General features: G+C 38.5%; 1 long non-coding RNA gene across 2 annotated transcripts in view; it reads right to left on the bottom strand.

Moving 5' to 3' along the window:
- Nucleotides 1-2,278: 2,278 nt before the first annotated feature.
- The window catches only part of LOC138755439 (uncharacterized), a 50,303-nt gene continuing 26,406 nt past the window's right edge, over nt 2,279-26,175 (bottom strand). The window contains exons 2-5 of one of the 2 annotated variants that reach the window (XR_011352296.1): nt 17,256-17,562; nt 14,573-14,695; nt 7,363-7,539; nt 2,279-2,781 (exon numbers count right to left, since the gene is read on the bottom strand). This is a non-coding gene — a long non-coding RNA (uncharacterized lncRNA). The remainder of the gene's footprint in view (nt 2,782-7,362; nt 7,540-14,572; nt 14,696-17,255; nt 17,563-26,175) is intronic. The other variant, XR_011352297.1, reaches the window with a different exon arrangement.

Here is a 26,175-nt window from a genome sequence, read left to right as displayed (position 1 = left end):
CGCTGAGGGTACTACTTCACTCACTTCCAAATCAAAAGTAATACCTGCAAGTTGTGGACTAGTATTGCAAATTTCCCATTGATACTAGTGCTCTGGAAATTAACAAAATGTAACATAACTTAGACCCATTTTGTCTCTTAACTAACTTTCAAGGTGGCCCAAAACTGGCCATGTGACCAATCCACTTCCCCAGGTGTTTTTTTTTCTTTTCAGTTTCTATATGTAGGAACACTTTAAACTTGCACATATATTGTCTGCCATCTTATCCCATAAGCAAAATTCCTCACTGAGCAATGTTACAATCTATAATCTGACTCTCACACCACTTACTGTACGTAGTGATGCAGGCTGGGAAGGTAATCTATTCATTACTGATCAGAAAATTTAATGCCAGCGACCACATTGGTGATACATTTTGAAAGGTCAAACTTGAATGCAGAGTACATGGTTGATAGTAGGATACTTAACTGTGTAGAACAGAGGGACCTTGGGGTCCAAATCCATGCATCTCTCAAGGTTGCCAAGCAGGTCAGTTAAGAAGGCCTGTGATATAATAGGCTTCATTAGTCAGGGAATTGATGAGTTCAGGAGTCGTGAATGTTGCAGCTCTATAAATCTCTCGTGAGACCACACTTACAATATTATGTTCAGTTCTGGTCACCTCATTATGGGAAAGATATGGAAGCTGTGGAGAGGGTGTAGAGGAGATTTACCAGGATGTTGCCTGAGGCAAGGTTAGCAGAGCTGGGACTTTTCTCTTTGGAGAAAAGAAGGATGAGAGGTGACAATAGAGATTTACAATGTCCTCTACACCAGAGGACATCTGTACAAAGTGAAGGGAGGAAAGTTGAGGGGAGACATCAGAGGTACATCTTTTTACACTGTGGTGTCTGGAACATATTACCAGGGCTGGTGGTGGAGGCTGGAACAATAGGTGCATTTAAGAAATGAGGATGAAAGATAAAAAGCAGGTTATGAAGTAGGGAGGGTTTAGGTTTTATTTGGAGGCATACAGTATATGGGTTGTCACAACATCAAGGACCGAAGGGCCTGTACTGTGCTCTAATGTTCTGTGTTCTATTAATTACACAACTCCAGAAATTATCCTTTTGTTCATTCAGAAATATTGCGAATTGTCCGCACCTCTGTGAAACATTTTAAAAGATATTATTTTTCCATTCTCTGCCTTTTTGCTGCAAAAATTATTCTTAGTCCATCTAAACAAGTTGATTCTCTCATAATGACTGACCTTATCCACTACCTTCACATGTTATTTTTTGTCTGGCATTTGGATTTATTGGGCAAAATGGCTTCTATGTCTATTGTAACCATTCTCTTGTTCTTTTACTTTGTTTACTTCCTTAAGGAATCCAGTAAAGTTGTAAGACATCCCGTTGATTCAAAAGAAAACTGTTCCATATGGTTTTTTTTTAGAGATTTGTTTAATAACATCCCAGTGAATGGACTCAACTATTTTATCCTACAATGTTAAAGAAACAGGGCCTACCATTATCAATGGAGTTTAAGAAATAAGAAGCAAATATCATTGTACAGGAAAAATATAGAGTTAACAGGTACATTACATACATTCATATGCAAAGACATTAACATGAAGCCTAAACTTGTTTTCATCTCCACAAATACTGACTGACCTATTAAATATTCACTGCAGATTTAATTTTTAATTTCAGATTTTCAACATTTGGATTTTTTGTTTCTTTTTTGACCAAAGTATTATCATTTTCTTCCAGTAGTTTTGTGAACTACTGAGAATTGACGTTAAAGTCATTTGCAAAATGTAAGGATTATTTCATGATTTGGATTAAAAAAAAAGGTTTGGAGGAGATATAATTCATGCAAGAGGTATGAGACAGTGGAAATTGTAACATCACTGTTATGCCATAGAATAGAGATACTAGAGCCTACCCATCCTGATGGCTGAGACAGGAAGGCAAGATCAGGAAGCTCGGCACCAAATTCCCTGAGGCATTCTGTATTTAGATCCTGTACATCCAGTGATACTTTGCAAAAAAAATGTCCTGGGAAATTTGGCTCCTGTGTCTGTGTTTGCTGTAAAGATTGCAGGAAGTTGATGCAGTACTAAGATAGCGAAAAGAACCATAAATATTTAATAAGAGAGTTAGACACATCCAATTAATTGAAATAGAAGATACAGTCCCTCATTTCATAATCTACTTTTTATTAAATGATATGGCAACTATATTCTTAAATATTTTACTATAATATTTTCTTTTGTAATGGAAAATAAGAGATTTTTAAACTATGGACTTAAGTTGAAAAAACAAGGCATGCTATCAGATGATTAAACTTAACAGATGCTGATGGGAGACTCACGCTGGGCTGTGGACTGCTGGAGACTGGCTTGAATTGGCTGGAGGGGTACCAGGTGATACGAGGAGGTGCCAAGGGTTCCTGACCATGTTGGAGGTTTGGATCTGGAGCTTGGGTTATCAATGGTTTGGACTGAACTCTGTGTGGCTGGAGGGCTGCGTAAGCACTGGATGTGAATCTACGGACACTTGGTGACTCTAGGGGTGGGGTCTCTCTTTTGCTTCTCTCTCTGACTGTGTCTAACTGTAGATGCGCTTAGGCACTTCATGCCGGTGGCGAATCTATCTGCCTTGCAGCAGGTAAAAAAGAAATTTTATCATATGACATTGTTTATTTACTATGATAATAAATCCAATCTTGAATCTTGAGATGAAGAAGCTGTTCTATCCATGACCAAGTCTCTTGAAGTTGTATGCAGTTGGATTGAACCTGGTGGATGGTAATGAAACAAAACATACAGCATATGCAAAATATGTGGTGAACAGAATCATATTAAAAAAAATAAACTTAACTAGGACTCAAAAATTCCATGATGTTGACAGATTACTTTCTGTATTGTGGAAGGTTGTGGCTTTCATGTGACAGCGCTGCCCCTTACCTGGTCGGAAGACACACCACCTGCCAATCAAGGTTTGGCTCCGCCCCACCCATCAATGTACACCTGACCATTGGCTGCCTTTAAGTACCTTTGTACTTGGCCTTTGTAATCAATCAGACATTGCTGGCACTGAGCCATTTGTACCCTGTAGATTACCTGGGCTGGACTACCCAGCCCTCCAGTTCTATAAAGGGCACCAAGTGTGCTTGGCTCTCTTTTTTTGCCATCTCCAGGCTGAGTACTGTGGAACAGTGCTGGAGAATTTTTTTGGTGAAGGGTTGGGGGCATCTTAGTTAGTGTCCTGTGCAGTATAGAGCCATACCTGCACTGTGATCTTCCCACGCGCATCTTATGTAAATAGCAGCATTTACTGTCAGACTGTGTTTGGAGTCCTTGCTTTTGACACCCATCATATCTGTTCCCTTGTTCACAACACTTCCACTGATGTAAACATGGATTCATATTTGCACAAAATGTTCATCATGGATAACATTAACCCTTTCTTATTTGAATGATGGAAACAAATAATCAGCTGAAAGTCGATTGTTTTGTTGCACAACAGGATATGTTTTGAATTGGTTTGCTTGATTTTTTTTCCCAAATATTTAACTAATGTAAATTTCTAATCCTATCTTTGTTTTACACTAATTCCATGTAAAATTAATATGAAGAAAAGTAAATGGATTATCTTTTCCATCTCTCTCCCAAAACATCATGACATCTATATGGAGCATAACGCAATATTGTAATGTAGATAAATATTGGGAGAAATTGGTAAAATTAGAGTAGGTTACAAACATACACATATTTTAAAACAGATCTTATTTGAAATACTGAAGAATTCATATTAAGTAACATTACAGAAACTATGGAGAATGCTATGCTAATTTCACAAGTAGCTGCTAATTGAAATGATATCATCAAATGAATTGACTGGAGACAGGTGGTCTGTGTTGAACATTTTTACAAGGCTTCTGACCTTTCTGCAAAGTGCACAGAAAGGTCACTCCTGAGAAGTTTGTTTACCTAAAACAACAGATAAGAGCAGAAGGCTAACTCCTATTGTTTGGTGGAGACAGTCAGGGGTTTTGCAAGTGAGAGAGTCACATGGGCTTTCTGGCAGTTGGAGAGAGGGAGAGAGAGAAAAGGTGAAACAAGTTCTCTCAGCCAGTGTGTGTGTGACACTGAAAGACAGCTGAACAGTGCAAGCCGGGAAGCCTGTTGGAACTGAAACAGAAAGCTCCAGAGTGGCGGATGACTGTGTGATGTTTCTCTTGGAATAAGTGGAACAGAAAGAAACTCTGTAGTAGCCTGAAATAAAGAGGTTATCATCTGGAGAACCCTGATGGGGCAAGTTTCATCAGCAAGACATTGAGGTAACTAATGGTGGTACTTCAGTTGTGGAAATCCTGGAACAACAAATCTCTCTCTGCAAATCTCCAAAGAACCTTCCTGAGCAGTAAACATTTATTTTTCAAGCACCAAAGCCTGGTGGACTTTATACATGTTAAATTCTGTGTACAGTATAAGAATTGCCTGCAACCAGTGAACTTGGAAGAATGAGACATGAGATTGAACTGTGAACCAAAGAACTTTTCTTAAATTTACACACACATCATACACGTGCGCTTAGAATTAGAAGGGGGTTAATTTGGGTTAGTTAAGTTAAAAGAGATAAGTTAAAGTTTGATCCTGTTTTCATGTTTAAAAATAATTAAAAACAGCTTTTGTTTAAGTAACCATTTGTCTTGGTGTATGTCTATTGCTGATGGGTTTTGGGGTCCTTTGGGCTCGTAACACTATAAATGTTGTTGGATCATAAGAAAGAAGATTGTGAATAGCTTACTTATCCTTCCAAATAAGGGGTGGGGGAAGGTTTTAAATAACCATGGATTTTCGCCTCTACTCATTTTGAATGTCCATACAGTGTGCTAACTTACCCTTCATTAGTTTGAATTCATGACCCCAATGTTCTTACCACATGTTCGATCCTCAGAATCCTACATCAGTACATCTTTCTATTTCTTGGTTATATGTAATAGCATATCACATCTTAGTGATAGTGGAGTTATTTTTTGCTTAGTTATGTGTTTTGATTATATTAGAATCTATAGTTTTGCAGAAGGCTAGAGTTTGGTCCAAGTGACATGAAGGGGAGAGGAAAAGAAATGAATTTAAAGACACCTCTCAGGTGAACTAAAGTGAGTCGATGCAGGTGAACCAAATTGAACCTATTCTTTTGAACTCAAACGGAAAAGGGATAGCTGATGTCTTTTTCAGAATATGACTTCAGTACTGAAGATTCTGTATTTCCAGCATGGATGTATGTTTCTTTATCCATTTTGCACCTGGAAACATGACAAGAATGATGAGAATATAATGATGAAAGGGAAGAGCCAACAAACTAGAGATTGAGAGAGCAAGTACCTGCCTTATGTACTTGAACCTGCTGTAATTTGACTACAGAAAGTTGGATGTAGCTGAATGATTAATGGAGCTTCTGAGAGAGCTTGCCAAAATCAGATGCTGATGTTGGATTTTTAATGTTTGCCCCTAAAGGTGGAGATGAGGAGGAACATTGCCTCTTAGAATTTGAATTTGACATCCAAGGGAACTGAGGAGGCAGAGTTATTTAATATATTCAAAGTCATGATAGGCGGTTTTTGATATGAGGACAAATTAAAAATTATGTGCAACAAGCAGGAAATAGGAGCTGAGACCAATATCAGGTTAATTCTGATCTTACTGAATGATGGGCAGACTCAGAAGCCATATGATCTACTGCTTCAATTTCTTATTATCTTGTAACTCCATAGGCACTGCATTATGGCGGTGCTTAAGGAAGGGTGTTTGGGAGCTTCAGACAGAACTTATGAAAGACTCAACAGCTGAGCTGGAACTGAGAGCCTAAGGATGTGGACACGTAATCATGACATCTATGTGGAGCATAATGCAATATAATTCTCCATTGCAGTCTGCAAATTAACATTGTGTCAAGTTCTGCTTATATTGAGCAACATCCAATCGCTTTCATCAGATTAGTCAAAGTAGAATATTTGATGCACCAATGAGTTTATTGGCAGAGGTCCTGCAGTTCAAATTCAAAATCCCATGATGGTATATTTTTGGAAAGTTTTGAAGGTTGTGGAACTAATTGACATGAGAAATAGAAGCAGGAGTTGATTGTTCAGTTCCTTGTGCCTGGCACACTATTTATAAGATCATGGTGTGTTTTAATGCTACTTTCCTGGATTAATCCCATACCCTTTCATATTTTTAATACCTGTACTCAAAATTAATTTACTTACATACTTCCTGTTACACACAGAGCAAGGCAATTTAACCCCAATAAACCATCCAACCCCCCAGCTAGCTTCTACCACTTACTGGCAAACTTGGGTTAATTTATAGTGCTCAGTTTATCTACTGACCCACACATCTTTGAGATATGGGAGGAAGCCAGAGCACTTGGGGGACCATGAAAACTCCCCCTCTACAGAACTGGAAGTTAGGATGGATCACATCACTGGAGTTGAAAGACGGTAGCTCTACTTGCTGCCCTACTGTATTTTCTAAAGTCCACGCCTTTTTTGAAACCACACTCTTATCTTCCTTACTAGCCAGCATTCTCTCTCCATAAACTTGGATATACTACACTTGGCACCCTCATCCATATCATATGCATAGATAATGAACAACTGGGGCTCCAGCTCCAATCTTTTTGGCAACTTGTTAATGACAACCTCCCAATGGCAGTCCATTTATTCCTATTCTCTATGCACAAGTAAACATGTGCTCTAATTTTGTTTAATAACCTTTGTGAAGCTACCTATTAATCATCTTCTGAAAATCCAAATGCACTAGAGCTGAAAGATGAAATCAATTGCATCTAACATCAATGTAGCCTTTTTGACTAAGTATCACACTACAATGTTACCACAAAAATAATTAACCATGTATTATGCATTTAATCCAAATAACTGAGGATAGTTTTGTGCCTCATAATTCTTCCAATATTAAACACAACTTTCGAAGTTCAGGTATCACAATTTAATCTGTCTATTCCTTGGTAGCTTTCATGCCCTTTTGCTGTTTTAATTGCTTTTCATTGCCTCATTGAGATGATACTTGCATACCATCTGCCAGTTTTCATTTCTTTCCAGCTTGTTAAAATACGTTAACCCATTAGCTCCCCATCTTGACTGAGGTCAGGTTCTGTCATTAAACTAGTTTGATCAGTCTTTTCTTTCACCACTTGATTCTCATCCTGATTTCTAACATGTGCTTTATGTTATAGGTTCTCACATACTCATGGTGTATAGTTTATCCAATGTTTTCCATTTCAATGTAAAAATAAGATGACAGGTGATCACTCTATTTCAGCAGTTTGGGAAACAGAAATTTGTGCTTACCGAATTCACAAATCACTCCCATAAGTCTGAGACACTTGACATTTATGTGATCAAAAACATAAACTTTTTTTGTTTCTTGACACATGCAGATGACCTGGCTTTGCGTTGTGGAAAATTGTTCGTTTATGGATTGCTCTCCAGGAAAGCAGGGGTTACCTGTGTTGGATCCATAGATACCTGTTACGAGATTTATATTAATCAGGTTTTGAGAGTTTAAGGTATTTGCAATGAGTGCATATACAAACATAATGTACAATAGATTATTTGTGAAGAATTATTGTTTACAAATAATGGGTTGATTGTCATACTACAGTGTCTTTGATCCACTGCTAGCAAGAAGGATGTACAGAAGCATCAAAATCAGGGCTGCCAGGGTGGGAAATAGATTCTTCCCACAGGCTGTGATATTGAGACTGTGACTGAGTAAATAATCCAAAAATATTTCAATATTTATTTTAAATTAAATCTTTATATGCATAAATGTGATTATTATGTACTGTGTATTTGTGCATACTGTGCTCAGGAGAAATGCTATTTCATTGGGTTGTATATGAACATCAACGAACTTGATGCAACTCTTGTTTAAGAATGTGCTGTTAGTTGGGATGATACTGCCTAGAGAATGGTATCTGTGTTTGTACTTGCAATGTGGAAATATTTGGATGGTAAAGAGAAGCATACATGTTTTTAAAAGTCTCAAATCTCATTTTCTTTCTTTCCAATATTTTATTGAGTTATATAAAAAAATATATATGTATGTATATACCTATGCTTATACATAGGTAATAACAAGAATATATATCCAACAAAGTAAATGTACATTAACAAATAGCTGTAAACAACTTATGAAAGAGACAAAAAAACAAAATGAATATAAAGCAAAAACTATTCTAATAATCTAATCCTTCCCTTGTGATATTATGAATAAACATATATGTTCCATTAATACTCAAAAGAAAGGACAACCAAACCATAAAATGGGATCCAATAATCTTATAAATTATGAAAATAATTAAGGAAAGGACCACATAAATTTAGAAAATTAAGATTCATTACTTTAGTAAAGCATCTAGTTTTATCCCGAGTCAGGTATGTCATCACATCAGATGGCCATTGAGTATGTGTAGCAGGGACAGCATCTTTCCATCTCATAAGTATAGCTCTTCTGGCAATAAGAAGAGCAAAGGCAACTCCATGGGATTGTGGCCCAGACAAATTTAAATCAGATGACTTACTTACTCCAAATAGAGTAAAAAAAAAAGGATTATGATCCAAATTAATATTAAGAACTGAAGACAAAGTATGGAAGGTACTTCCCCAATAATTGGAAAACAAGGACATGACCAAAACATATGAAATAATGTATCTTCTTCAGTCTTAACATCTATCATATTTTGATGAGAAATTAGAATAAAATTTAGCCAATTGAAATTCAGGAAAGTAAGATCGATGTACTACTTTAAATTGCAATAATGTATGTCGGACACATAGAGAAGATGAATTAACCAATTTCAAGATAGAATCCCAAGTAGCATCAGAAAATTCTTGTCGAAAATCTTGCTCCCAAAGTTTCTTAGTCTTGTCCAGGGAATCAACACTAGTCATCAATAATAACTCATAGAGAACTGATAACAGCATTTTACTATTTGATTTAAGATTATAAATCTTCTCTGTCATCTTTAATTCCAAATCTTGAGAGGGTTTTAATACCAAGGAATTTAAAAAGCTCCTAATCTGTAAATAACTAAAAAATTGATGTTTAGTTATTTTGAAAGTCTAATTTTCAAATCCTGACTTTGAATGATTCAGATCTTTGTCATTTTCTCAAAAGTTGCAACATTGAAAACTTCTCGGGCATCACACAGCCAGTGGCAGTCACTCCAACATCTACCTGAGGTCGGGCATCACACAGCCAGTGGCAGTCACTCCAACATCTACCTGGGGTTGGGTATCACACAGCCAGTGGCAGCCATCATTCCTCCTTCAAACTTACTAGTTTAATTTATCCACATTTCTCATTGTGTGACTGCTGTCAGTTTAAAAGCTTTTTTTTGGAACCATGTTGCTTTAGTAGTATCACATAAATAGACGTTGTGTGTCACAGATTACTGATCTTGAAAACCAACAGACGTCGGATCCAGCATTCCAGGATTACATATCTCAACATACTGTTTTGAGCAGATAAAACAAATATCAAGGTGAGGAAGCAAATTGACCATCAGTGGAAAAGGAAGGGGTGACAGAGCACTTTGTAGTGATGCAGGAAATGGATTTGAAGCCATCCTTACTCATCTGAATATCAATGACATAAACAAGGAAAGGAGAATTGCAACTCATGCCTCAAACCTATGGAGAAAATATATACTCATGCGCAGAACTGATTGCCGGAGTACAGTAGGAGGAGGGAAACTGGTTGAAGGGTGTGAAGGCCGAAGGAAGTTGTATCACAACTGCAAACATACAGTTTGGTGGAAATCTGTGTGCAAATCTAAACAGAGATTCTGTTGAAGATCTGGCAATGATTTACTGTATTTTTACACATTTTTTTACAAACCGGTAACCAATTACACATCATCTCTATAAGCACACTATACCAGAACTTTTTAACATGTTGAATATAGCATTAACTGGTTCTACATTAAAACTTATTTTTAATCACTCTAATGGAATTATCAAAAAGTCAAATACTAAATAAAATCTGAAGTAACTAGTAAAATAATAACAATTTATTTGTCTTCTTAGTTATCATCCATAAACCCTTTGAATCATTCAAAGTCGGATTCTTGTTGACTGTCTTCATTCAAATATGTTAGGATAGCCTATAAGTCAGACTCTAATTGGAGTCATTTAGCTTTTAAGCCATGATCTGCACGTTTTTGTGAATTCATCTTCTCAAGCTCATCTTTCTCTTTCCTCCATTTGCCAGTTTCTTCTGCTCTCGTAACTACTTTCAGTTTGAAAACTACTCTAGACCTCAAAGGTAATATGTGTGGAGCACAAAACGAGAGGAGCTTTCATACAAATTTTTAGATTATGGCTGATTAGGCAAGATCGAATACAGCTATACAGGCTAATAATGTTATCTGCACATGTATCACTTTGTTTTTTTTGTGACTTTTATAGGACATTATGAAGGTGCTGGATAGAACTGACTAATACTGCATGTGTGGTATATGTGTGCGCGTACTATACGAGAACTTTTTCACATAATTTCAGATTTTCTGCGAGTTATCTGCATGTGTACATTAATTGCATGTATGCATTATATGAGTGAAAATATGGTAATTTCCAGATCTCCCACTGGCTTCCTCACCATGAGTGTTGGACTGTATAAGCAAGTGAGTGATTGCATGCTTGCTTCTGGGTCTGTAATGAGCAAGACGAAGGTCTTATACCAGAATTTATAGACATCTTTTAATTAAAAAATAAACTTTATTGATATAGAAGGAAAATACAAAACAATCAGTGCATGTCTTTCTCTACATTCGCTGTGCCATCAAAATAGTACATTCTATTATCAGGAGTATCAGAGCTGGTGCCACCAGGATGAGGAACAGATTCTTCTCAGGGGCAGTAAGAATACTGAACGATCAAAGGAACTACTAAAACTAACCATCCGAGACTCTCATGTACAAAACAAAATCTATTTATTTATTTGTGTATATTAAATACTTGTCCTTCATATGTATTGTTTGTCCATATGTGTGTTATGTCTGGTTGTGTGTCTGCATGTTTTGCGCCAAGGACCAGAGAACGCTGTTTCATCAGATTGTATGTCTACAATCAGGTGACAATAAACTTAACTTCACTATTTTCAATGGATCAATGCCATTCACTTTTCCCCTTTAAACCATACACCCATAAAATGTTTGAAAGGATGTTACACAGGACCCAGCCCCTCATTCCCAATAGCAGCAGAATCCTAGACTATGGACTTTCCCTACAAAGCCTTTGTGGTGGCTGTTGAAATGTACCATCAGCAGCATTGAGCACCAGTAAGTTTTTACCAGACCCATCAGGATGACAATCTTCCAAAAGTAGTTGATGTTTGTCTCAGTTTTGTTTCTGGAAACATCCTGTAGATTAGCGAGTCTGTTCTGGAGCTGCTGTGGATAAATGATGACCAGAACCATTGTATCCTTTTCCAGATCTTCTTAGCAAATGCACAGTCCACATTCATCTCACCTGCACCACAGCCATTTTGAGGGCCGTGTGTGTTGCTGAGAGTGAGAGAATCCAACCGTGCAGGAAGATCTGATGGAAAGGTTCCCTCCCGATACCAGTCTTGCTGCTTTTTTGTGAGTTCTACTGATGAAGCATTCTGACAAATGCCTTTGAAAATTCACTCGGTGAACCATTCCATTGGAGTCATCATGTCCTTCTCCCATGAGGTCTACAGGATGTTCCAGCCTGACCATTGACCAATGAACATGGGCAAAAGTATTTTTCTGCAGAAACTTTTCAACAAAGGACAGGTACTGCAGTAAGGTCTAGTTGAATGAAACAAGGTCAGACCCATCCTTTGCAACATTAAGGACAGGTAGGATCTCAGCATGTAGTGAATCTTAGTCTCGATTCCTGTTTTAATTAAGGTGTGCTCCTTTGTTCCTGCTCCCATCTGTTGAGTGAAATGATACACCTATCAATGAAATGTCATCCCTTTCAGATTGATATGAATTATTGGAACAAGGCTTTGTTCACTCTGTATCCCAACCAACATTATTATTTAACAAGAATAGTTATGCCATTCACTTCAAGTACAGATGATACTTCAGCCAGTCTCTGCTGGGAAATGGATGGAATCCAAGGAATGATGTAGTTGTTGAACTGTAGGCAGATGAACAATTTAAATTCAGAGCTTCTACAATGTGGAAGGCAGGATATGAGAATGGAAATAGAGTGGAAATGGAGGTGGGTCGGTTTGTTGTCCTCAATGTTGTTGTCCTTGGAAAAAAATTAGGTTAAAGATGCAAAGGTGAATAGTCACCCATGAAGTTCAGAAGTGCAAGTAAGCCAAGTGTAGCCAAATATAATTAGCCTCACGCTTAAATCCTTGAAGCCCTTTGTCTTTCTGACCAGTGGTGGAACGTACTTAGCAATGTCAGGTTTTCATTCAACCAGAGGCAGCCTTGTTGGGATTCAAGGGAAAGCCTGCTGTGGTCCATGGGGAATGCACATTTCAGCACCTCCTGCAGCGCACTTTCTAGACGAGTACAGAAGTCAATGTTATCAAATTCATTTGATCTTTTTATGCAACTTCTGCTATTTATTTTGCTCATGACACAATTTTCACAATCTATTTAATGGTCTACTCAATTTCAAAGTGGCAAAGGACAATGGAACAAGTTCATGTATTAACTCAAAGGCCGACTTGTTAATTTTCTACGCAGGTGTCAGCATTTCCAAGTATTTCAGTGGAGGACCATAAACTCAACCATTTTGGAAGGAGTTGAAAACACATGATTGAAAGCTTAGGTGGGTGAGAGTTGTGGGTACAATACATCTGAAATTGTAATGAGGTGAAACTACCAAATAATTAATTGAGAAGAAGATCAAAAGTCTATGAAGAAAATATCCCAATTGCAAACTTCAGCTATTTGTTAAAATAGACCAAAAAGCAATAATTTAATAAATAAGGAACACTTTATATGTTGCAGATAATTTGATGTTTCTTTGCATGGATATGAATGGTGCACAATAAATGCTGCAATCTACTTAAAGACTTACTTTGCCTTTAAAAAAAATTCAAGAGTAATTCACATATTAATTCAAATAATTTCACATAGTATCCAACTTTTTGATTAATTCAAGGTGGAAAAAGTTTGCAAGTTAAGACCATTGTTATATGGAATATTTCATTCTATTTCTCTTTTCATGTACAAACTTCATTTCCAGGTAACAGATCCCATCCTTCTCTCTGTCAACTATTTATAGAAAGGCCAAACCATTCATAACATTTGTGTTGTGCTGCAGAAACTTAGCAACCGTAAGACGTCAGGAACAAAAACACGAGGAGTTGTGCTCATCTCTGAATTGCACATCGTTCCACCCACTCATATATCTATAACATTTCCCCACTGCCCTGGTGCCTTTGTTACCTTTAGACCTGATTGTTCTAAAATTCTTCTGGCTGGCCTCCCATCTTGTGTCCTCACTAAATTCTCAGCTCAGCAACCCCTCAATATTAGTAATACATCCTTCTTTGTGAAACCATCCAAGAACTGGCCTCTCCCTGTATCAACAAGATCCTAAGTCTGACAATCAGTCAAGGTGTCTATACTTCACCAACTGTGACCCATTTTAATCACCCTGCACTGAGCTTGGTATCAAATTTGTATGAGAATATTTCTGTTCAGTTTTTAGCGGCATATTATTATTTTTAAGATACCACATAAATGGTTGTTGCCCTAAGAAGGAGGGAACAATGAAGAAATTGTGACAGGGTATATAGAAATATTTTTGGGAGATAATATACTGGAGCTCTGCCCCATGCTAGACATATTGGGGCCTCAGAGTTTTTGCAAGAGCTTTGAAGAGTGCTCAAGAGACTTCGCTAATGGATTGTTGTTTATAAAAGGCAACAGATGAAAGATCTTGTTGGAGCCGCAGATTGTCTGGAAGAGAACTTGTTATTCTAAGAGGGTCATGTGGTTTTGCAAATAGAGAGAGAGAAACAGGCTTTCTCTCAGAGAGAGAGAGAGAGAAAGACAGAGACAGAAATCACTTGTACAGTGTTACAGCCAGCAGAAGCAGCTGGGACTGGAACAGGACAAGCTGGCAAGCTTATGGAAAGCCCATTTTGTAAGACGGCCTGGTCAAAGCCCTTGTGGTTCATGTAAGAGGACAGGATTTGGAATAAGAGAAACAAAAAGGAACTCTGTGGTGACCTGAAAGAAAGAGGTTATCATCTGGAGAACCCTAAAAAGGCAAGTTTTGTCAGCAAGACACTGGAGTGGCTGATGGAAGTACATTAGTTGAGGATGTCCTCGAACAACAAACCTCTCTCTCTGAAAACCAATAAGAACCTTCCTGAGCAGTAACAATTTACCTTTCAAGCACCAAAGCCTGCTGAACTTTATAAATGTTAAATTCTGTGCACAGTATAAGAATTGCGCGTGTGTGTGCGCACGTGCATCCAGGTGCACAAGTAAGCTACATCTGTGCAATTGTCAGACCACTCGATCACTTTCCCATTGAACTGGGATCTCACTTTGTGAAGAACTCCTCATAGCTGGTGTGAAACTGCAAGCCCATGTCAAAATAATTCACACTCCAGCATCAGCCTCTCCTCAGGATAGAGTGGAAGCATGGCATCTTTGTTCCGAATGACTGCCTAAAAGGAAGAGAAGAGGCATTGTAAATTAAGAGTGACTTAACATTGAATAATATAAATGCAGACAAACACTTAGGCACAGCTGCTCATATCCTATAGAGACATTCCGATGGCAGTGGAACGATTTTGCTTGCTGTTCAATTGAAAATTAAATAAATTGCCCATAAGCAACACCTTATATAGTATTAATAATGGTTCCTAGGAAGATCTGATCGTAGTTTGATTTTTAACCGGTTGAATTCACAATGAATAAATGCTTGATCCCCATTGCCTAATATACCACCTTTTCAACCCAGTAATTAGCTCAATTATTTTTTAATCCACCGATACAAAGCATACAGTGCTTTCAAACAGATTTTAGTATTATTCAACTAAAAAAACAAAGATTTTTTAGTACAGACCCCAATTTTTAAAAGGCCACTTGGCAAAATTAAACATTTTGTGCTTGTTTTTGATACCACCAATTCTCTCCTCTGCTAAAGAACTGCTAAGCTAATCATTTATAGTTCTACAATGAATGAGTCACCAGGCTTGCATCAGGATGGATGTAACTGTCTCCAAGGACCATTATGAAGTTATACGATAAGGCTGCAGTCACACAAAACAGGTCAATCATGAAAAAGGAGGTGGAACGAGGGTGTCAGGGGTCTGAACAATCCTGTCAGTTGTTTCTGAGAGTGGGGGTAGGGATGGAGGGGAGGGGATTGTTGAATTCCTGTCTGCATTCCTACAAAAGCTCAGCAATAATGGGGAGAAAACAGAGTTTCTATTCTCCTCGTTTGATTTAGAGGAAGACTCTGCGTGTAATACTTACCATAGATAACAATTCTCAGTTCAAAAAATCTTTCATGAATTGAATTAACGATATCCTGTGGCAACCCTTGAGGGATTTTTATTTCTTTCCTTATACATCCTGGTCTGGACAAACAGTGCAATATATTTGTGGAAATCAATACCAATTCATAAAGGATAAACTTATTTATCCCTAGATTGTGGGAACTCAATCTATCTTGAGGCAACAATCCTTTCATGAGACTTTTCAGTCACACAAAATCTATGAGCTGTCAATAGCTGACCAGACAAAGCCCTCTGCATCCTTCCCCTCCCCCTCCAATCTACATCTCTTGCCATTCAGTTTTGAAGTTAGTGTGACTCATGCAGGAAAACATTTCCACTGGTTTTGGCGACCTTCCAGGATCTGGCCACAGCAGCTACTCTTTGTGTGTGAGCCTGGTGCTTCATTCATCTGCTGGCAGAGGACAGCTGGGTCTCATCCTGCCCTCCCAGGGGTGCGTATTCTCCCTCCAGGCCTCAGTGCTGCTAAAATAGGGATACAGCACAACTTCTACCTGCAGATGCCTGCCTCAGGGATTTATCAATGACTTCAGCCTCCTTCCTGGTTCTATTTAAAGAGTTCAGACAGTGTGATTCTTGCTCTTGGGTAGAGTGGCAGTTCCCAGCAATGGTCCCTCTCAGGTACCCATAGCAGTTCCAGCCCGAGACAGGCTCCCAAGCCTCATGGCCACATCTCCAGGACAACTGGATTATTTTACAAAGTTTCACCCGAGGTCAAACAACTGACAAGTAATTACTGATCCTTTGGGAGGGAATTACAATGTGGCTCTTGCTTTGCTGGATGCTTGGAATGCACTGGCTGGCGTTTCTCTTGTCCTCTGCTAGGACAAACACTGCTAGAAACATACACTGCTCTGTATCATTATCAGTACAGTTTGGCTCACTGTTTCCAGACCTAATCTTGGAAGTCATTTTAAAACTGGAAGAAAATCAGCTCCCATGTGGACCCATTCCAACAGAAGTCACCTTCACAAAGAGAGCAACCTGCATTTTCTCCTCACTGAGTCTGTCATTTTGAGTCCCACTGCATCTCCTCCATTGGCACCTTGAACTAAGGTCAGCTAATTTAAAACAGCCTTCCTTATTCCGTGTGTCGCAGTACAGGGGAAGCTTTTAACACCATCTAGCACCTACAAAGATAATGTGATAACTGTGCAGCAGTTTAGATCGACCAAGGAAAATCAATCTTGTGATCCAGCTTTTGCAAGACTTTTGATTCTTCTGATATTTCAGCTTCTTATCTGTCATAGCAGAAAACTGCTGACAAAGTCAAGAGCGGATAACTCAGGAAGTTGATCCTAATGTTTGTTCTGAGCCAAAGAATAAAATGCTTGGAAAATAGTTCAATACGACAAAATTACATGATTCAAAACTTGAAAATATTGAGCAGAATTTAAAATAAAAGAGGCTGTTTACAAGCTGAAGTAAGAATAATACTACAAGACGGAGATCAGAACCAACAAGTTTTGAAAATAGAACCCTCTCTCAGAGGGTTATATCTCTCAGAGGGTTTCTTTCTTTCAAATTGACAGTTCACAGTGCACTGTGACACTAATCTGCTTTCCAAAGAGAGGAACAAAAACAAGCTGTCGTCACCCTGTTCCTTTGACCTAAGGTTATACTTTCACCTTTTGACCTCTCAAGGAACCCTTCAACAACGAGCTACTTGAAAACACAATTATTAATAATGTATCTGGCACTTAACTGTGCTGCTGCAGTAGCTTCATGGCCCTTGTTTGTGATGGTCAAATTTATGATGTTAACATTTTCATTGCTGGTTATAAATTCAGTTGCAGTATTAGGTTATTTTTTGCCCCCAACAGGAATATAAGATTGTGGTCCTAAACTGTTGTACAGGCTTCATAGTCGCAGCTGTGCTCTTTGTTCTGCTGAAGTTAATCCTAGAGCCACATCACAGCTGTTGAAACCTCTCCCCCCTCCAGTGACAGTAATCCTTGCTTTGTAATGTGCACCATTTTGCGCAGTTTAGAATTGAGCTGCCTGTTCTGGACCTGTGATTTTGAATACATTAGCACATAATTAAAAAGAAGTTTGCGCTGCCTTATGATGAATTATACTACATTAATAATTTTAAAATTCATTTTATATCAACAATCACATCAAAATGTAATGAGTCATGCAATAATAAACGCAGCTTGGATCATGAAATACATAAATAATTGGATCTTGTCTTAAATGCAAAATATTAATGAAGAAGGGAAAATGTTTTGTTTTTTGAGAATATAAATTCAGAGTAAAATTATTGTAATGTATGCCTTTATTTTTGTTTTGCAAAATTTGCAACAAATTTGTAGCTTGGTTCTGGAAACTCCATTGCTAGAAGGTATTTGCCCAGGGGATCTGTGTGGACCTGGTTATAAAGACTTTGATAGGGTTTCATACATTAAATTATTAGCAAAATTGAAAATGTGTGCAATTGAAGGTAACTTTTTGAGACTTTTGGGAGATAGTGTGCAGGGATGAAGAGAATGTTTTCTGATTGGGAAGATGTGATAAGTAGTATTCCCAAGAGATCTGTCCTGCAACTTAAGGTTTTCAATTTATTTCTTTTGAACGAGAATGTGCTGACTGTTCCATAGGGAACAACTTTTATACCCTTGTCTATGACTTCAGTACATTGTGTGACTAAATGTGGAGGTGCAAGACAAGCTGGATATCAGTACATTTGACTGAGCTCAAATTTCAGCCTGGTGCTAGTGCTGTGATCCTTGAAGAAAGAGGCCTGATAGACTTTTCATCCTGTCTTCAACTTCATGCCGAGGCCCAGCAAGTGCAGTTGGGCAGGGGTCCACAGGCAACAGGTATAGGCAGTATCCAGGGTGACGGATGATGGAATGGACCATTGGTAACAAGAATTATAGTGATAAGTAGCAAGGTACAGCACACACTGACCAGAGGAGGTAGATGTTAACGACCAACCTTGGATCAGATTTAAGAATTTTGCAACAAACTGTAAAATTGCCAGAGCGGTTGAGAGTTAGGAAGAAAATTGCCAGATGCAGGAAATGATCAAATGGCCCTATATTAGTGAAAGCAAATGCAGACCAGATGACCATTTTGAGGAGCACCTGTGGCCTTTTTGCAATGGCCTTCTCGAGGATTGAGCTGCAGGTCCTATTCATCCTCTCTCCCACTCCCACTCTAATCTGGCTTTGCTTGGCTTTCACCATTCCCCCCAAAGAGATCTGTGGCCTTCCATGATCTTAAATTCAATGCAACCTCATTTACATAGCTTAACTGCTTTTCCTTATTCCCAGTTCCTTGCCTCAGGGGCACATCCAGCTGCTGCTGCTGGTCCATGACAAGTTTGCTGTTCACTGCTCCTTGAAGGAGATCGAACAAACTCCGCATTCAAGAAGAGGGTGCTTCAGCTACTTTTCCTTCAGCCCACAGGAACAGGCGAAGTGGACAAGGGAGCTTGCTCACATTGAACAGTTCCACAAATTGTAGACATTTGTAAGCTGTGCTTGTATCCTTGCAGAGACCTCCCGAGCAATATCCAGCCAGAAGCACAGCAATATTCCTGTGGAATCCCTTTTCACAGAGAACATTTCTCCAAGGGAAATTCTTCACCAGCCTATCCAGGTATCCTGGAACAGTCTCCTAACTACATCCCATCATTGCAGCAACCAACCAAACTTCAGATGTTAAGATACAGTGTGTAGATAGAACATAAAAGAGTACAGGTCCTTCAGCCCACAAAGTTATGCCAAGCCATGCAAACCTACTCCATGATTGATCTAATCCTTCTCTCCCTCACAGCCATAACCCCCTATTTATTACATTCCTGTGCCTATCAAAGATGTTGTTGTTGTACTACCAACACCATCCCCAGCACCCATCGCTCCCTCAACTTTCTTCCACTCACCTTAAATGATCTCCTCTGTTTTGACCTGATGTTGGTGTATTCAGGCACTCAGAGGCCAAGCTCAAGTCCATCAATAGCTCGTACACTGAAACATGCAAGGGGGTGGACCTTTCACTCAATATCATGCAGACAAATGTCTTCTGCTGAATTTACCCTTCTGGAATACACAAAGCCCTTTGATAATAAAGGTGATATCTTCGAAACTCACTGGAAGGAGAAGCAAACTAACACCTTCAGTTTAGATTTAATTAGTTACAACATGGTAGAAACTGATTCTGGCCATTGAAACCCAATTTCACCCAATTAACCAACCAACATTGCATGTTTTTAGAGAGTGGGAAGAAACTGGAGTGTTATGAGAAAACCCATGCAGGTCACAGTGAGAACATACAAACTACTCACAGATAGCAGCAGATTCAAACCATGGTCTCTGGTGCTGTAATGGCATTGTGTTAACTGCGGAGCCACCCATTGGTTGATTTTTATTGGGCAGACCAGGCCATTTCCCTGCCTGACAATAGGTTTTCAGAGTGTCTATTTCCAAACACTCATGGGATAAAATTACCAAGTAGACAGAGGAACAGATGTGAGAACATTCAAAGTCACTGTTCTATTGCCCAGAAACAGGTCCTTCAGCTAATGTGTCCTTGCTGAACAAGCTCATCTCATTTGCCTGCATTTGGCTCGTATCCTGCTCAACCTTTCTTATCTATGTACCTGCCTAAATGTTTTTTGAATGTCACAATTGTCCCTGCTTCTAACACTTCCTCTGATAAGTCTCTTTGAAACAAATGCAGCAACCACATTGACTTGGGATCAAAGTGAAGAACCTTGAGATCTTGCATCAAGAGCACACAGGAGCTCTCTATAAGTGACCAAAGGAACTCACCATCTCATAAAACTCACCTGACACACTGTCCCATCTATGGAGAAGTCTACAGTTTCATAATGGAGTTATTAGTCACCTCAGAAACCACAAGAACTAGAATGGAAATGAGTAATCTTCAGTCCCAACTGCCTACGAATAAAAAGATCCATTCACAAAATAGCAACGTCCCACCGTTGCTTAAAGAATGTTCCTCTAAGACTCAAACTGTCCCCCCAAACTCACATTCCACCTTAATTAATCCCTATGCCATAGTGATCTGTGATTAGTAAGGGTACTTAGTGGAAAGAAAAAGGTTGTAAACCACTGTTTTAATCATACCTTATTGACTTGTTATGTGCACGGTTTCATAACTCCAAAGGAAATGGGCCAATGACAATTTTTCTCAAGCAAAATATTTCATTAACAATTCTCCAAAGGAAATGGGCCAATGACAATTTTTCTCAAGCAAAATATTTCATTAACAATTGGGTCTAGAGCAGTGATTCTCAACCTTCCCTTCCCACTCACCTACCACCTCAGGCAATCCCTTACTAATCACAGAGCACTGATGGCATAGGGATTGCTTAAGGTGGAATGTGAGATTAGGGGGCAGTTTGAAAACCACTGCTCTAAGAGCTGATCCCAACAACCACACCAGCTGAGTAAATGCCAGTTGTTGCAAGAACATGCAACATTTCAATAGATAACATCACACTGAAACTGATGCATTTACAGTGTGAGGTAATGGAAATCTGGTAACTGTGTTCAACCATTCTTGCAATTAAATTTCCTCATCTTTGTGAGACTTTTACAAAACTTCTCCAATGAACCGCAATGTTCTTTTGACATCATCAAAAAGTAGCAGTGGCATAATTCTTTAATCTCCTAACAGTTTTCAACTGCACATTTATAAAGTTGGCCAAGTGGTGCTGAGTCCACGCTTCAGAATGTAATACCAATGAGTGCATTCAGGGGTCTTTTTAAAGCAAATATGTTGTGCTACATAATTTTATTCTCTCCTGGATACGTTTACTGACATATATTCCAATACTGCTGGTCAACTGTGGACTGCATCAGAGAGGTAAGAAGGAAAGGAAGGGGCTGGGGAGTGAGAGGAAAGGAAACAGAGGGGTAGGAAAAGAGAGAAACTGAGAAATTGGGGGGGGGGGTAACGGAAATTGGGGGTTGATACTGTGCATTATTACCTTTCATTTAAGGCAAACATTACTTCCTGATCACTCCGACCTTTCCATTTTATATGTGTAAAGAGGCATTGTGTATTCTCTCTCATCTTCTGGTAAAGTTGATAACCTCACAGTTCCTCACATCCTCCTCCATCTGCTTAATTTTTGCATACTCAATTAACTTTCTATATTTCTGTGGTGAACTACTGTACACTCATTTAATCTGGCTCCACTCCACTCTGTTACTGTACCCATGGCTCCTTCCTCTTGTCCCTGTAGAAAGGCTCCAACTCCATAACCCCTCCCCAGAAAGCCTGGGTCACAGCACAGGATGACCTTCAAGTTTACTGCAAATAAAAGCCTATAGTTCCGTAACTCCTGTCTTTGAGTTATTGATAGAGCATCAATTTTATTTACAATAATTAATTATTTTTCCAATGATGGAACAACTCTAGAAGCCTGAAAAGCTGGAGATCAACCCTCAATTTCCAGAAGCCTCAGACTGCTTTGAAACTCTGGCTATGCAGCTTTAAGGTCTTTCTGCAAAATTCCTCTGGAATTGTGGCCACAGAGGCAAACAAGCTGCACCCACTCATCTCTCAGTCAGACATTGAGTGTTCACGAGGATCAGGGATGCCTCAACGTATGACGAGGCATTGGAAATACTCAAGGACCAGTACAGAGAGTATACACCAATAACTCTATCAATAACTCAAAGACTGGAGTTACGGAACTATAGGCTTTTATTTACAGTAAACTTGAAGGCCATCCTGTGCTGTGACCCAGGCTTTCTTGGGAGGGGTTATGGAGTTGGAGCCTTTCTACAGGGTCAAGAGGAAGGAGCCATGGGTACAGTCACAGAGTGGAGTGGAGCCAGATTAAATGAGTGTACAGCAGTTCACCACAGAAATATAGAAAGTTAACTGAGTATGCTGGCCACCCACAGACAGCAACCCGGGGGGACTTGCATGAGCATGTAACTTCTAGTCGGTATTGGCTGCCGAAAACACTGCGGACATGATCCGGGAGGCCTTTGTCGCAGGCGTCAGGTCAGATTACATGTAGCAGAGACTACTCGAGCAAAGTAAGTTGGACTTAAAAAGGGTGATTGACCTCGTGAAATCGCTGGAGATCATCCTCCATAACATGGAAGCTTATTCAGCGAATGACACGGGTCCACTCAGGGGCCATCACCTTGGAACACGAGCTTACAGGTCAGCAGTCCTCTACCGCATCCGACAAGTGAGCCATGGTCTGCCAGGAGCACCCAAAATGCTACTTTTGTGGCCAACCAAAGCATCCCCAAAAACACTGCCCAGCATAAGACGCGACATGCTCAAAGTGCAGAAAGAAAGGACACTACGCAAAGATATATCAATCACAGTTACCTTTCAGTCCCAGCGCTGCCACATGTGCAGCATGTGGGCTGCCATCATCTTCTGGAAATGACTACACCACGATATGGAGCCTGCCATCTTGGACACCGTCAACTTCCGGGGACAACCGGGGATAATGGGTACCATCATTATGCTCCCAGACTGCAAGTCAGTACAGGCCAGACCATGAACCAATAGTAGCCTCCGTGGTACGGATCAAAACAGCCCACATAAACTCTTCCAGTCTATGATGGACACCCCAATCAACAATCAGGTGACAAGATGCCTTTTCGATAGCAGGAGCATTGAGAGTTTTATCCATCTCAATATGATCCCTTAAAGAAAAGCCAGTAAAAACAGGGATAAATATGTTTTCTGCATTACCTGCCTGCCGATCCTTGGCTGTGTTATGGAGAATGGAGTCATTGACCCCAACCCTGACCGCATGTGCCCTCTGCTAAAGCTCCCACTCCCCCACAACTTCAAGGTCCTCAAAAGGTGCCTTGGGTTCTTACTATGCCAAGTGGGTCATAAAGCCCACCCCCTTATCAAGCTCACATCTTTTCCCCGACAAGATAGGCCCAGGTAGCCTTCTGCAGTGTAAAAGAAGACATCGCTAAGGCCACAATATACACAATGGATAAATCTGTCCCATTTCAGGTGGAGAGCGAAGCATCCAATTTCACCCTGAATCAGGCAGGTTGACCTGTGGCTGCCTTCTCTCCCCACCCCCAACCAAGGCCCAGGTCAGACTCATTTAATTGAAACAGAACATCAGAAATTAAAATGAGATTGGGTGGGATATGTCACAGCCTTTTCATTTAATTCAAAAGCAAAGGGAGTGGCAATCTTGATAAAGATGATTCTTCCAGTTACGATACAAAATGCAGTGATTGACCCTGTAGGAAGATATGTTATAGTACATTGTCAATTTTTTTCAGAATTATTGACCCGTTTGAATATATATGCACTGAGTGTGGATGACAAAAAATTTACACAAGAAGCATTTCTTAATCTGGCAGGATCACATCTGAATATTTTAATAGCTGTGGATTTCAGTGTTTGTCTGGAGCCAGTTTTAGATAGATCAACTCGAGCAGTAATAATGGCAAAGGCAGCGAAATCCACCTTGACATTAATGAAGGACCTGAATTTAATAGACATATGGAGAAGAATTTACCTGAGAGAGTTTATTCTCCTTATTCAAATAGACATGATTCTTATTCAAGGATAGATTTAATTTTAATATTGGCTCATCTCCAAAGTAGAATTAATCAAGTTGATTACAAAGCAAGATTTTTATCAGATCATTCACCTTTATTAATGATACTTACAATTTTAGATAAAGAAGAATAAATTTATAGATGGAGATTTAACTCAAGATTATTAAAATGGCCAGATTTGTGTGATTTTGTCAGAAGGCAAATTCAAAATTTTCTCAAAACTATTTCTAATTCAGTTAATAATAAACTTATTTTATGGGACTCAATAAAAGTATATTTAAGAGGACAAATTAGACATTATATTTCTAAAATTAAGAAGGACCAAATGAAAGAATAGACCAATTGGAAAAAGAGATAACATGTTTAGAAAAAGATCTGCAAAGATTAACCACCGAGGAAAAACATAGAAGACTTATAAATAAGAAACTTTGTTACAAAAATATAGAATGGAGAAAGCAATAATGAGAAATGAGCAGAGATATTATGAGTTGGGTGAAAGGGCTCATAAGGTCCTTGCTTGGCAGTTGAAAACAGAACAAGTTTCAAGAAAAATAAATGCAATTAAATTAGAGTCAAATGCAATTATCTATAAACCTCAAGAAATCAATGAAGCTTTTAAGTTATATAAATCAGAGTCACAGAGAGTCGATAACAAAATAGAAGATTTTTTTGTCACAAGTAAGGATACCAAGGGTAACTTTACAAGAGCAAGCAGAGCTGGATGCCCCTTTCACCCCAATGGAGTTGAGGGAAGTATTGAGCTCGTAACAAAGTAAAAAATCTCTGGGAGAAGATGGTTTCCTGCCTGAATTTTATAAAAAATTTAAAAGATTTGCTGATTTTTCTCCTTTTATGCAAGCATTAGATCTGGTGGCAGTAACACACACTCTTCTGGAATATCTTTCCACTGCAACAATAATGGTAATACAAAAAAACATGGACACTCTTTAAAACCATTATCATATAGACCTATTTCACTATTAAATGTAGGTTACAAGAACATTTCAAACATTTTAGCTAATAGATTGGCAAAACTTTTACCAAAGTTGATAAATATGGATCAGACAGGGTTGTAAAAAAGAGACAATCTGTGGAAAATGTAACTAGATTATTTAGTATAATACATCTAACACAAAAGAGGGGAGATCTAAGCATGGCAGTAGTTTTGGATGCAGAAAATGCTTTTGATAGATTAGAATGGGAATTTTTGTTCAAGGTGTTTGAAAGATTAGGGATGGGACAGATATTTGTAAATTGGGTTAGAGCCTTATAATGATCCTCAAGCTAAAGTCATTACAAATGAGCAGATTTCAGCACCATTTCTATTAACAAGAACTAGTAGACAAGGATGTCCATCATCACCTGCTCTACTTATTTTAGCGATAAAATTTCTTGCAGAATTGATCTGATCTGATCCTGATATTAAAGGATTTAAAGTTAATCAAGAGGAATATAAAATTAATTTATTTGGTAATGATGTTTTGATCTACTTGACAGAACCAATAGGTTCATTACTTAAATTATACTTAAGACTGGAAAAATATGGGAAACTATCGCGTTATAGTATAAATTGGGACAAAAGTGAAATTACGCTCTTACTATAGGGATGACACTTAGTGTCAACAAGATACCCAATTTAAATGGCCAACGAATGGAATAAAATATTTACGGATATGTGTAGATAATAAATTAGATAATATATATTTATCTTTACTTAAGAAAATCAGAGAAGATTTGAACAAATGGAAGATACTGTCAATAACATTATTGGATATGGTTAATTGTGTTAAAATAAATATATTTCCTTGCATAAATACTTATTTCACACTACCAATAATGATACCTCAAAAGTTTTTTTCAAGAATTAAATAAATACATAAGACATTATCTTTGGAAGGTAAGATATCGAGAGTTATTTTTAGATAAACTGAAATGGAAGTTTGAGCTAGGAGGTTTACAGTTACCAAATTTTAAAAAAATTATTATAAAGCAGCTCAAATGAGGTTTCTTGCTTCATTTTTTGATGAGGGAGAGAAGCCAGCATGAATTAAAATAGAAATTGATAAAATAGAAGAGAGAATATCG

This window comes from Narcine bancroftii, chromosome 2, assembly GCF_036971445.1.
Source record: "Narcine bancroftii isolate sNarBan1 chromosome 2, sNarBan1.hap1, whole genome shotgun sequence".
NCBI lineage: Eukaryota > Metazoa > Chordata > Chondrichthyes > Torpediniformes > Narcinidae > Narcine > Narcine bancroftii.
This window is presented reverse-complemented; position numbering and strand designations above follow the sequence as displayed.